General features: G+C 34.4%; 1 protein-coding gene and 1 pseudogene across 2 annotated transcripts in view; one reads left to right on the forward strand and one right to left on the reverse strand.

Moving 5' to 3' along the window:
• Window positions 1-2,161, forward strand: part of LOC107793735 (uncharacterized) — a 28,849-nt gene extending 26,688 nt beyond the window's left edge. For both annotated transcript variants that reach the window (XR_012701196.1, XR_012701197.1), the window contains exon 10: window positions 1,858-2,161. The gene's annotated coding sequence lies outside the window, so the exon portion shown is untranslated. The remainder of the gene's footprint in view (window positions 1-1,857) is intronic.
• Window positions 2,162-4,930: 2,769 nt separating this feature from the next.
• LOC107776396 (GATA transcription factor 19-like) lies at window positions 4,931-6,513 on the reverse strand (annotated as a pseudogene).
• Between the last annotated feature and the right edge of the window lie 8,535 nt (window positions 6,514-15,048).

Genomic DNA, 15,048 nt, shown 5'->3' on the forward strand with positions numbered 1-15,048 from the left:
ATAACAGCAGAGCTACACATACGCTTCATATTCCACTCCTCGGGAAATGGCATCTTCTTGGCCGGTATCAGTCCAAAGTTTTCACTCGAACGAATCTACCCATCCAACCTCAATCCTTGTCCTCGTCTATGCTCGAGAACAGAACCTTGATAGCCCGACGCTGAAGTTTTATTAACCCGCCTCGAAAGAGGCGAGGGCAGTACAATCGAATGAGATGGTCGAGGGTGAAAGGAATCCCCTCGATTTTGTTCATGAAGTAACGGATCAAAATAACGATACGCCAAGAAGAAGGATGGATCCGACCTAGGATTATTTGGTATTAACGGCAGAAATCGATAATAACAGGGTCGGGGGGACCTAACATGAAAGGGTAAGTATACACACTCAAAAACCCTTTTCACGTAAGTGGTGATATCTTCCTCAGAAGACGGGATTACTATTTATTTGTTCTCCCAATTGCAATCTTTCCTTATCTGTTCGAGATGCCGCTCGGTTATCGAACACATATACCTAGATACTAGCTCACATCGGCCGGGAACCGATGAGCCTTTGTCGACCTTAAAATCAGAGGTAAGAACACAACGCCCCAGGAACGCACTCCTCAGGCCGTGGTTCCACCGGTGTTTTGTAGGCGGCAAGCTGTGAGAAAGAAGTTCTCTCTTTTTGAGGAACGGTTTTTGATGTTTTTGTCATTTTTGTTTTGGGAATTTTTTGTTTTAGGAATCGAGAATAGAAGGAGATGGCAAAGATTTGGTGTTTTTGAAGAAAGATTTTGCAGTAAAAAATCACAGATTTACAGATGAACTCAGAAGAAAAACTTGGAAAATTTGGAGATTAAAAATTTAAAAGTAATAAATGGTAAAAGGAGAGGTTATTTATAGATTGAACAATGGCGGTTCAACATCAGCGGTGGTCGACCACCGTCTGACACGCATTACATGTCTTGGTAAACTGAACCGACGGGACAGCCATCACGTACGTCATAGTCGGGCTCGATGCAAACGTCAGCGCATATCCAATCGAGCTGTTGGGAAATCATATCGTTTCTCGTCACACCTTTCCCGAGAAACGAGGGGACTATATGTATACGGTCGAAACTGATTTTGGCCTTCGTACGACTGATCGAGATGGGAACATAATGGACCGAAGAAACTCTTCATAATACCAGGTTGAGGTACGAAGTCAGGTCATCAAGCTTCGAGCCCTAGGTACCGATCAATGTCGAGCTCGATATCATTATCGAGCTCAAATCCAAATCGAACTATGATGCGAAGTGAATTTATCGAGCTTATGAGGCAGAGACCGACCCACACTGACCCCGAATCAATACAAGGCTTCGAGTCAGAATCGAGCTCGAGTCAAGATCGAGAGCTCGAGTCGATATCAAGCTCGAGTCAATATAGAGCTCATAGACAAGAGCCATTGCAACCGCACTAGAGGGGAGAATTCTGGCAGAAATTATGAAAAAGTTGATTTATCATGGGTCTCTCACTATGTATTTTTAATTATATCTAAAGTAGGATCCCTCCACTATAAAGGGGGTGGTTATTATTTCTGGAAGGGATCAAGTTTGGCATACATTGTAATTGAGACATCATACACTCCTATATTGAAGAGTTATCCTTTTTTAGCTTCATGATTTTGAATACAGATTACCAACACTTCTTTCCAACTTTGCTTATTTTTTGTTCTCTACGGCTAACACTCGATATTTCTATTTACTCTTAAGATTTGTGTCAAGTTATACCACATACCTTTAGAACTACGTACAAATTCAATTCTATCCGTTTTTCGGGTAAACGGTTCTATATTATTCTTCTTGCTCTTAATATTCTTCTATTTTTATTGATAAAATAGAGTATGATACTAATCAAGGAGTGAAGTCAAAGAGAAGGAGAAGGCACGTAATCAGCGTCAAGCAGCATGAAGACTGTTGCCAATTACACTTCTAGTTGGTGATGTAGAAAATTGCCCTGCCTACTTTACTTGTGGTTGGTGAGTTATCAGCAATGCTATATATCCTCTTTCCCTTTTCCCTAATATGAAGCTTCAGTATGTAAATTGCATCCCTGTTTGGGAGTATGAATGTTAGAGGTTTTGTACCCGAATCATGCAATAAATTGTTCCCACTAATCTAAAATGTTGTACAATTCAGATGGAACTCATGTTGCCGAGCAGTTTAATCCGCTAAATAAGTTCTGAACATTGTTAGGAGATAGATGTAGAGTTAACTCGTTTGTTTACTTAACCATGAAGTATGTTTTTATAATTAGTCAAGCCGGTGGTTGAGTTGCGTAATAGCAGATTCGTAGGTCAATAAATCCTTGGATTTGAAAGGATCACTAGCTATAAGTAAACCATGCTAAATTAAATGCCTATTCAAAACCAGACGACTAAATTAGCAGTAAAACATTTCCATGTTAGCAGGCAGCTAACCCCGTTTAGCAATTTATTTTATTGTAAATCTGATAAGCTATATATGAAATAAAAGTAGAGAGTAAGCCCCACTGACCTAATGTATTATCTAAGATATAGTATTACTTTTACTTATAAGCCGGATTGACACGTTTAACATCACAATATTTAAGACACCACAATAACAAACATTGCAATATGTGAGACACCGCAATAACAAACATTGCAATATGCAAGACACCTCAATATTTAAAGGGTAGTTTTTAGTATGTTACACGTGGTTTTAGTTTATTCATTAGTAATATTGTAATTTTTTTGCATTCTTAAATTTATACAGTAAAGTTAACAAATTAAGATACATAAAATGAAATAAAGGGACTAATGAGCAACCGAACTTTTATAGTACGCTTAGCAAGCCACTAATTTAATACGTCGAGCACAAACTCTTATTACTTTGTCTTTCCTCCTAATCTTTTGTATTGATGCATTTATTCGTCAACTATACTAGTCACAAAACGTAGACATTGATCTATGAACAAAAAAAAAAGGAAATAATTATAAGCAGAACGCACGCTTAGATAAAACTGGAGTTACAGTTTATTAGTTGAAATTTTCACTCTACCATCTTCTAACTTTGCACCATTCAGATGCAGGACTAATCTCATGATCAAGTTTTTCCTCTTTTTCCAATCATTTCTGTTTATTTAGAAGCAACCATTTGCTAACCCCCTCTCCCTCTCAAAAAGTAGACGTCTGAGCAAGTAATTGGGCTTTTAATTGTTTGGGCCTGCTAAAGAAAGAGTGAAAGAATTTGAACCTTCAATAGAAAACGTGGGGTCATCGCAAGTTTCTTTGACACAAAGTTTACGATACTATTTGAATGTGATATGTAAAATTTTCAACTCGAGAGATTGAGGCAAATAAATGAAATAATCCTGAATCCTTATTTGAGTTCACCAACTTTTTAATAATCAAGAAATTCCTTAAGATGCATAATTAAGTACTCCCTCCGGTTCACAATAATTGACTTTTTAGCCTTTGGCGTACCCCTTAAGAAAATACACACTCCTAGAGAAAAAAAAATGTATTTACTAAATTTTCCTTAATTAATTGTTACTTTGACACGTTGAGATATGTGAATTAGAACAACTTTTGGAAAAATAAAATTAATTTCTTCTTGATTATGTAAAAGAACACTTATTTTGGACCGACATAAAAAGACCAAAAGATCGTTTATTATGGACCGGAGAGAGTAGATAATAGTGTTATGATCCCTAATTTTGGATCGAATTGCTAGACGGTTAACAGGAAAATCAGGCCATGAAGGTCTAAGCCTTTGTTCTTGTTCCTTGACTTGCCGATAATTGTTGAATTTCGATTCAATCAAGAAACTACAGACCTAGACCTGGGAACTTGTTTGCTAAAAGTTCCAAATCTCTGTAACTTGAGAAGTTCAGCAACTTTATTGTTAAGCATCGGTTCTCTTATACAGAGGATTACAATAGTAAGAAGAACAACAACCCAGTATAATTTCACTAGTGGGTCTGGTGAGGATAGTATGTACGCAGACCTTACCCCTGCTAGAAAGACTGTTTCCGATAGACCCTCGACTCCGTACCTCCAAGAACTCAACTCACTCTTGTCTAATTACAATAGTAAGAGTCATAACAAATACTAAGAAATAGCAAGAGTCCTAACTCATAAAAGAGTCCCAAGTGTTATACGAGGGAAACAAAATAATCAGAAAATATCAATCATGACCTGTCTTAGTACGAGGCCACTAGTTTTTTTGTCACATCTGAACAGAACGATTTTCATATCCACCATACCATGCTGAGTACAGTGTTCTGTTCATCTATTAACATCTAATGAACTGTCAGTTATGGCCCAGAGTGAAATGAAATTAAGCAAGCTGATAATAACTGATCAACGATGCAGCGGTTTAGGCAATAATTTGATCATTCATACATAGAAAACGAAGAATTGTACAGTAACTGTTTCAGTCTTTAGTACTAGCGTAAACAACAGTAAACTTTCAGTTGATAAAGTGAAGTGGCCGATCATCATATTCAAGAAAGTACTCCACTTGTGAAGCAGAGCAACTATTTAGTCTATATGTTTGACTGATCATCAAAGTGAAAAGTTAAAGTAACTACGTACAATTCTGTTACTAAAAGAAGGAAAAGCCACTAAACAAAATATAGAATTAACTCAAAAGATATATGGACTAAAAAGAAAACCAACTGATAGGAAAAGAATTTATCTTGAACCATAGCTATCATGTCAGAACTATAACATCATCTTGACAAGATGCTGGGGACGCCATTATTTTTTGAGATAATTATATTTTTGTCTCTCTATAAATTCTAGTTTTGGTTCTTGTAACCGGTGGATATGTTTAAACTATAGTTGACATTATAATTGTGATATTGGCCGTTGATATAGGAAATATTTTGTCTTTAAACTATTTCAAGAAATACATTACGCTGACAAACAATTTAAGATAACATATCTGTGAATTAAAAATTTACTCACTTAATTTAAGATGATCAAAAGTGCACATCTCAATCAACTGAAAGTTAAATGTGCTTTAACTATATATCATAACGACAAAAATAAGAATATGTTAATATTTGAGGGACCAAAAAGGCAAATTTTGCTTTGCTCGAAGTTTAAACTTTGCTAAATGCTGCGTTTTTTCCGTCTTCTTCTTGTTGATAGGTTTGTAAGCTGATCAGCAACGTTGAGACGCCATAAAAGGCCAGAAGGGAATGGTAGTATCGGAATCAGGATCATCGTCTTCTATGAACCTGAATTCATGATTTCCATAGGTGGCTGAAGAATAACAAGGCATTTTCTGTGCTTGTGAATGATGAACCCATGAACCACCGTTTATCATATGATCCATTCCGCCACCGTTTGCGGTGGCCGCCGCCGCACTGGCTCTTCTCTCTTCTTTCTTGAAACGGATTCCGCACGCATTGCAAAGTGACTGCACATTTTTCAATATTATACTCCGATCCATTAGAGAATGAAAACATGTGTTCGCTAATAATAACTAACGATAGAAATTCTTTTTTCATTGATAATATATTTTTATATTTGCAACCAATGGTGAAATCAGAAATTATTAAAAGGAAATTCAAGAAATACAAAAATGCCAAAATTTAAATTCAAACTAATGACTTAAAGTAAATTTTGAGCCACATTGCTAGAAAGTTTCCTTATTATATTGAGGTGATTCGATATATTTATTTATATATAAATAATTTATATTTACATTATTTGCTCAAGAGAATTTTCTAATAAAAGGGGATTCAATTGAACCCTTCACTGAATGCATATAGGCTCTTCTCCTGATTGCAATCATTAATTTACCATCTTTTGGAAATTACCAAAACATTTTTAATACTTATAGTTACCTCCAATTGATTTTCAAATGACTTGATCGTATAAAAAATTTTAATAGCTAAGCTTAAAATATATACCTTAGGGCCTCTAGGACCATTTCTCCACAAAGGTGTTGAAGTGGTGTCACAATTAGCACATCGGCGAGCAACAAGAGGATCAGCGCCGCCTGAGTTAGTGTTGCCATTGCTGCTGCCGCGACTGGACTTATGATTTTTGGACTGTAAAATATTCCAGCATTTGGACATGTAAGAATTAGAGCGACGTTCATTAGACTGAAGTCGCTTTTCATTATTGTCATTGCTGGTACTAAGACGAGTGGAAGGTGTCCCTAATGAAAGTGTACAATCCACTGAATTAGATGATGTAGAAGAAGCAAAAGAATACATGTTTTGATCAGAATAATTTTCTTCAAAAGGAGTTGTCTGATACTGGTTATAGAGCATCGAGTAGGCAGAAGCAGTACTACTATTGTTTTGATTGTAAAACATACCACAAGTGCAATGACCCCCATGACAATAAGTGCTACTGCAACTATTCATCGTGTTAGTTTTCTCAGCTCTATGAAATTAATGAACTAATAGAGTTTTAGAAGAAGAGTGAAAGAAAGTGATTGATGGGATGAAATGAATTTAGGGGAGAGAGCTTAGGCTATTTGTAGAGAACGAAAGAGAGAAATATATGATGGAGTTGGGGTAGTTTGTTAGCTTTATAAGCTTAGTATTAAATTGGAGAAATAACCAGTCAGCAGGTGCAAGAATCCACGTTGTCGTCAAATGTTTTTAAATTTTTGTTTTTGGATTATTCTTTGTTTGCAGATGAAGAGAGGGCCCCAGATTTATGTATTAGTTAGTGAATATGTCAGAAAGAGAACAAAGAGAGGGGAAGAAGCTAAAGCAAAAGACTCAAAGTGATCGACTGGAGAAGAGTAAAGAAACGACTTAAAGTCCTAGTAGTTCTTTAGTAGGAGTATATGATTTCTTAATACCTGAGTAATACTGGCAGTTCTATGATAGTTGAACTTTGATAATTTAAATTATTGTTGGGTTTAAATTTAGCACACTGATTATAATGTAAATAATAATACTATCAGTGATACATGTGAACCAACACCCTTAAGCAAAATAGGTGCAAGGAAAAAGCAATAAACCATATCAACCTACAAAAACGAAACAGTCCCTTAATTTAAGTATAATAGATTGTTTGTCTTATTGATTAGATAATTAGTTTTATATATTATAATCAATTACTTGTAATTATCTTTGTGATATTCTGATATGGTAATTAAATATGATGTTGCACTTCAGTTAATATAAGTTACACTTCATGTAAATTTTTTGGAATAAACAAAAAAAGATAAAATTAATTGGGCAACCTACTATCAAGATTTAAATAATTATAGTAATAATGTTTAAAAAATAAATTACATGGCACTGTATATAATGCATACTCCCTCCGTTTCAGTTTTGGGTGATCCTATTTTTTTTTTTCCGTTAAAAAAAGAATGACCTTTTTCTGAATTTGAAAATAATTTTGTTTAAATTTATAATTCTGCTCTTAATGAAAAACTTTTATAACCACACAAATACTATGACTCATTTTTGACTTGTTTAGGATCACAAATTTTAAAAATCTTATTTTTTTTTAAATTTCGTTTCCAGTCAAACAAATTCATATAAATTGAAATGGAGGAGTAGTGAGAGTAGTATTTTGGAGAGGAGATCTGAGAAAGATAAATTAATTGGTCAAAAGAAATACACGTGACTAGGAGGAACAGTCTTCAATGTATCTGCCTTCTCCGATCACGAGGCCACAATTCTCAAACCCAATATTGCATCCAAACTTGTGTCGGTATCCGTATATCGATCTGCCCCGACCCTTTCCCCAACTTTTTTCCACTATCACTGCCACTCCCAAGGAAAATGGAATTGCAACACTATGACTGCATTTTAATCGTTTCATGGCACAATATTTTTTTTGTTTTCCCTTAAATGTTCGATATTTGATTGGGAACTTGGGACTAATTCGAATTTAAAGGAAAAACATCTCCCTATTAGAATATTTCTGGCACAATCAGTTGTGCGAATGATGCCTCACATAACTGCAAGTCGATGTAGAAATACTGTTAATAACTAGACACCCGTTGAAAAAATGGATTTAACTTAGAACTGATATATAGTTAGAGTGTTCTTGAACCGTCTTATTCCAAACATTGTCACGTGTAAACATTGTCATTTTGCCTTAGTCCTTTAATCACTTGGATGCATGCCAATGATATTAGCTTATCGAAATCTAAACCGTTCCCAAGCCAAATAATTAATTACACATTCCAATCTAAGTGCAAACATCTCATGATTCCTTCATTCGTAACATCCTTAGATCATGTTATACGTGTGTGCTCTCTTACTGAACTTTGCTTCTCTATGATTTAATCAGATCAAATTCGAATCAGGTATCCATTCCGAGGTAGGTAATTCAACAAATCCATCGAAGTAGCTAGATACGAAGTGATAATGATAAGAGTAAGTGTTCCTATTTACTCTGATTTACACCATTCCTCCAGCTTTCATATCTAATTAGGTACACATCACAAGAACAAACAGTTTCAGGCATTGCATGTCCATAGTATATCAGTAGTCAGTAGCCGTACCCTGGATTCACGTGAACGGATTAAATCTATCTATATATGTGCAGCTAGCTAATCTGATTCTTTCGTCATTGTTCTGACTCCAAGTTCCGACATTGATTTAATTTTACACAAGCCAGTATTTTGTCAAATCAAATCATCACAAGAATATCCAAAAAATTAATACGTGACCGACCATAATAATATAACCAACATTTGAATATGTAAATTTGGAAACTTTGATTAAGTAGTGATACAATGGTACGTTGTGAGTTAAACAACAATAGTAATGTTTCAAGCAAATTAGAATCAGCTATAAATTAATAATAGTACGTCGCCTTCATTTAGTTAAAATATTAAATTTGGATATGGTGGATGGTAGACAAAAAGCGATCGAGTAAATGGGAATAGGAATAGGAATCATGAAAATGGGATACTCTGAAGGCAATCATCAAAGCAACAATGTTCTTTCATCAGAAGTTAAGAGAGCAAATCTTTGACTCGGGAAGATGCAAACTTAGAATGGTAAAAAAGGGAAGAAAACAAAAAAGAAAAGGTGTTCAATCGTACTAAATCTCCTTTTTTTATTCTTTAAAAAAAATATCGAACTATATGCAGATTTGGTGAGTATAGGGAACAGGAAAGAACAAAGGGGAGCCCACGAGTCTTATGTACTCAATGATGATATATATGAATGATGATGGGGTCCAAAGCCGAAACCAAACAAACAAAAACTCCCACTGGATTCGATTACAAGATTCAAAAAAGAGAATAATAAGATGATCTTGAGATTGGCGTCCCCCTTTTGTTCGACAAACGGGAAGACCAGACCAGACTTGGCGATTCGCTTTCCAAAATATGCTCTTTAAACCCCCCCATTTCTTTCTTTGATTTACCCGATATTGTAATCACTATAAACGTTGCATTGCATAAATTACATCTAGAATACATACTCTATCCCCAATTCCTATTCCGTACTAAAAACTTACCCGCACTGCTTATTTATATCAAGTATTAAATCTTTACCAAAATAATTAAGTGAACAATGAGATATATATATATATATATATTAATTAATTATAATTAGATTTAGATTGCATTCATATACATATCATATATTTATTGAGTTGATATATGCAATACTTAGAGAGGTCACCGCCACCCGTGAAGTTCGGCAAAAAATTCATATGTACATTTATATGTCTCTAGAAAATAGTGATATATTAACAATATGCACATTATATACAAAACAGATTTTGGTTTAATCAAAAAGTGTACTCGCGACCTTCAAATTCTGGGTCCTCCTCCGAGATTGCTATAGATTTTTACCTTCCCACTCCCTTCAATCTTCATATCGCTACTTCACCACGAGTTAAATTTTATATATTAACCATGTGACAGAATTTGTATTAATTTTGTCACATAAAAATAATAATAATAAGTAAAACTAGTAGTTTATAATTCAAGACAAGATATGTTCGACGTACGTTAAGAGATTAAAATACAGTATAATTTTAGTTATTTTATTATGTTACTATTATATACATAGTTAAGTTAAATTAATCCTCTAACGATATACCGACGCCCTTCTTTAATTAGGTATGGGATAAGGATGGGGTCTGTTCAAATGCTTATAAAAGTACGTAGTATACCAGTATTAGCAGTAACGTAATTGCAATCTACTGATACCCTTTTAAATGAAACTCAGGGATTTGCTTAATCATGCAAGCCACGAACACCACCCATAATTCTCATTCTTCACACTTGTAATAGTAGCGGGGTCAGAATTTTCGTTAACGAGTGTCAAAATATATAAAAGTAAACATTATTCTTTTGATTTTTTAAATAAAATCATACAAAACACCACTCGGTCTTATAGTTCCACTTTTAGTTTTTACTTTTTTTTTTTTTTTAATAAAACATAATAAATTACTAAAGTCAAACTAAAAAGAGAACCAAATCTCAATTTTCCAAATCAAACATTGAAACAAAAAGGGTGAGAAATAAGAAGAGGTTAGGGTTTTAAAAGCCTTGCTGCGCTAGTTTAAATTGTAAGACAAAATTCTTTCACAAGAAAATAAAACAAAACGGGAGCCAATTTTCGACTTTTGTAACTGCCACTTAAAGCTAGCCATTGCCAGGTCCTTCACCTTCCCTCCTTCATCTTTTTTTCTTCTTCTTTTCATTTGTTTGCCTCTTATATTACATTTGTTATTTTTTAAATATGTGTTGAATCGGTACTTGTTACTTAGTCAAATTATCATGATGTATTAATTTGGGGTTGCCGTAGGAACCCCTAAACTTTTAATTATGGAACCGTCTCTGTCGGTGGCTCCTCTGATTTTGTGGATCCCAGCTGTCTTCAGTCCAATTTTTCAATTATTTCCCGAATTATAATTGTATCTCATCCAACTTTGATGTTCTACTATATCACTAAAGATCGATCATCCTATTTAACTTCTCATTCTATATAGTAGTAGCACTATTTCGGAGTCCGAGAGATTTTTGTTTGACCACAACTTTTAAATTTTTATAAATATTTTAAATTATTAATTATTGTAATTTTTTAATAAATATATTAATGATATACTTTTCAAATACATAATCTTATTCAAGAAATCTATGTCTAAATTCATATTAAAAATTAAATAATTCCATTTTCATATTCCAAACATGAAACATTGGCACATGAAATGTAATAGAGGGAGTATATCTATAAAAATATCAAAGTTTATATTATCAAATATAATTTAACGTGTTAATAGATTGACTACTTTATTTTTAATATAACTAGTTCCAATTGATATGCTAAATACTTAAATATTTATCTTTCACGTTAATTTGTTGTGCGAAAAAGTTTTTAACTAATCATCATCCTTATACATTATCACGTGCCATGCGTGCCAATTATAGTTCCAATATATATAGTAGTATAATTGATGATAACGTGCCATGCGTAAATTGTTTGAATGCAGTTTTGAATCCCCCGTCGCCCTTTGATTTGCATGCATGCACTTGTCCAACTATCCATGCAAATAATCTAAGCAAAAGCGCACACACAAAATCTGTATATTATAAAGATTTTGAATACCAAGATTCAAATCTTCTATTGAATACTACCACTTTATGCTACATACGACGAAAAGCTAAGAACAGTGTCGAACTTCTAAAAAAGAAGAGAAGTATATTTGAAAAACAATTAAAACTAAAACAAAAGGAAAAGAAAACATTCCTCAAAAGCAACGAGATACAACTGGAATGAATCTCACTTACTCCAGTTTGCAGTCTCTCTTTTTAGCTTTTTCTGTATAATTGGACTAAGTTTTGGATTGGTCTATGGATGGAGTAAAGAAAAAGAAAGTGATCAAATAGGCACCCAAAAGAAGCAAAAGAGAGAGGAGCCCTTGATAAGCCAACCTATGGAAAGTTAAGTTTTCTGGTCAACATTGTGTGAGTTGTTATGTTCATTCTTTCCTCTAAAGAATAAATACTGTAGCCTCTTATTGTCTCCTATGAGGGGGTCTAGCCTTGTAGCCAAAGAATGCTTGGATTTCTCCAATTTACCTTTTTATTTCCCTGTCAATAATCGATATTTGCATTGGAACCTTAATTAATTTAAATTTGCATTATTTAAATGTGAATCCGAATTCGGACCTTGTTTAAAGACGGAGTATCCTATCTATCCCACAATATTTCTTAGTAGTCCCCCAACCTTTTTCGATTCCTCTCTTTGTATATACGTCAAAGGGCCAAATATAACTCTGTACTTTCAAAAATGGTCTAAGAATACCCCTCGTTATACTATTGGGCTATATATACCTTTCTCGTCATAATTTGGAACAAATATACCCTTATTTTGGATGGAGTGTCATGTGTCAGCACCAGATGAAAACGACCTATTTTATTTTTTTACCCGATCCGTTTTAAAAACCCACAACCCGACCCGTTTTAAAATTCAGTTTTTTTAAAGCATATATTTTGTAAAAACTGGAATTTTTTTTTTGTAAAAACTGGAAGAAAAAAAAAAGAAATTTGCAAAATATATATTTTTAAGTCTTTTCAGTTTTTTAAAAGTATTTGTTTTTTGTAAAAACTGAAAAAAATAATAATTTAAAAATGCTTTTAAAAACAGAAAAATATATATTCTGTAAAAACTGGAAAAAAAAAGAAATTTAAAAAAAATATATTTTTAAGTCTTTTCAGTTTTTTTAAAGTATTCTTTTTTAGGTGGACTAAAGCAGTGGACTACATATGCATTAGTTTTAAAAAAAATAAAAATATGTTGCAAAATCTTTTTTTTTTCAATTTTTACAAAAAACAAACTTTAAAAAACTGAAAAATATATATTTTGCAAATTTCTTTTTTTTTTTCCAATTTTTACAGAATATATATTTTTTAGTTTTTAAAACATTTTTAAAAAATATATTTTTTCTTCAGTTTTTACAAAAACAATACTTTAAAAACACTGAAAACACTTAAAAATATATATTTTGTCTGCCTCGCTAGCTAGTCCTGATATATACTAAGTACTCTTTTTCCTGGCAATTTGTATTTTTATTAGATTAAAAATGAAAGTGGTGTATCGTCTAGGTTGGGAAGTTATATAGTAGTAGTATTACAATATTGCTATAGTTACAAGACAGTGGTACTTTTTAAATAATAGTTAGAACTATTTATAAAGAATAGAACAGTATTATTCATGTATATGGGTCAAAAATTACATTTGACATGATTAAATCGTATTAGCATTAAGAAGGCCTTCATGGGCTGCCACGCGTCACTAGTACGACTTCGACAAAGATCTGCCCGAGGTCGAGCACTCATCGTAGAGAGAATGAATAACGGTTAGTTTTAGGATGAGACATCAAAAGAGAATATTCTAGTGGATATTCTCTATGCATGTACTATTAGAGTTTTTTTAGGTATATGTTTCCTATAAATAGAAAGAGACACAATGATAGAGATGAGAAGATATTCACTTGTAAGAAAACACATTGACTTTCTATACAGAATCTCGCTTTATTTCAAACATACAATAAATACCTTTATCCTAAGATTCTTTCCTAATTGTTCCACTTGATCCAAGAACAACATGAACTTTCGGAGGCTCATCATTCATTCATCATTGTCACAAGGAATATCCATAGATCTCACCCTTTTTCGGGTGACTCACACGTTCTTATTTACCCAAATGTCATTCATCGATGTTTATTGTTACTTAATGTTATTCCCTTCTTTTGGGTCATTGAATATTATTAGTGTTGTCAACATTTCTTGCCATTTGGATAATATACATATTATCTTATTACAAAATCAACCAGCATATCTTTGGATATTAATATTGGCTAAGATTGACTCTATTTTATTAAATCTAATTGGTTAAGCCGAGGTCTGAATTTTGAGTCAAATAATTTGGCGCCGTCTGTGGGAATTTCTTAGCTAATCTTTTAGTTTCATTTAGATCTACAACTCACGTGAGTTTCTAACCTAACAAACCACAAGGTTTTTCTCTTTCTCTGCACGTACAGAATTTTACATGGCAGGTAACCAAGGAGACGGGACTAAAGTGATGGGTGATATCCCCGGAAACCTCATGAACACTATCAACGAGGGCTATGAACGCTGGGCAATGACATGACACACACTGCCTCCCCCAGGCGCGAGAGGTCGCCTCCCTCCCATTGTAGCACAGCAAAGCCAAATGGAAAAGAGGTTTCCACGTCCACAGGAGAAAGGACGCCACCACCCATGAAAAATCTCCTCGAAACGTGGTTGACAGATACATTAGTTAGCGTGCTCAACAAACAAGCTCCATGCACGAAAATAGAGACCGCAAGAGCCCATACGGTACAACAAGGAGACTAGCAGGGCAATCAACCAGACCATTCAATGCCAGGTATAACTCGTAATGTTACTAACATTGCAGGTGATGACGTCCTCGCCATTGTTCTGAAGAGAATGGAAGAAATGGAGAATGAGAACAAAACGCTCATTATGGATTTGGGACTAAATCCATAATGCTTATTGTGCCGAAGTCCGAGCAGATGATGGCGACCTTAACGGACTAACTCGACAGCTCATCTCGGTACAAGCCGAGTTTAGGAAATAATGAAGAGATAACACGAGGAGAGATCATCCAGTCTGACGGCCAAACATGGAACGACATCAGCCTTACATTAAGGCCCACGCCCCTCCTTCCTTCCACTATGATGATGGCCCATCTAGGCTGAGGACGGGTACCCACAGGAACGAGAGAGGTATGCCCTCTTTTTATATGCTCACAAATTTTGTGTTTCGCCTATAGAAATAGTCTACGCCTGGGAGAAACTCGAAACGAAGGTGAAGTGGCCGCCAAAGATGAGGTCTCACATAAGTACCAGAAAATCTGATGCCCTATGCGAATTCCACTAGGAACGCGGGCAGAAGATAGAAGATTGCATCGCCCTAAGGCAAGAGGTTGTGAATATGTTGCAGCAAGGACACCTCAAAGAGCTGCTGAGCAACAAGGGAAGGAACACCTTCGCTAGGGGTCGATAGCATCAAGGCCCTCCAAAGTCGCTCTCACTGGCTCGCACCATCAATATGATTATTAGCGGCAA

Source organism: Nicotiana tabacum, chromosome 17 (genome assembly GCF_000715075.1).
Source record: "Nicotiana tabacum cultivar K326 chromosome 17, ASM71507v2, whole genome shotgun sequence".
NCBI classification, from domain to species: domain Eukaryota; kingdom Viridiplantae; phylum Streptophyta; class Magnoliopsida; order Solanales; family Solanaceae; genus Nicotiana; species Nicotiana tabacum.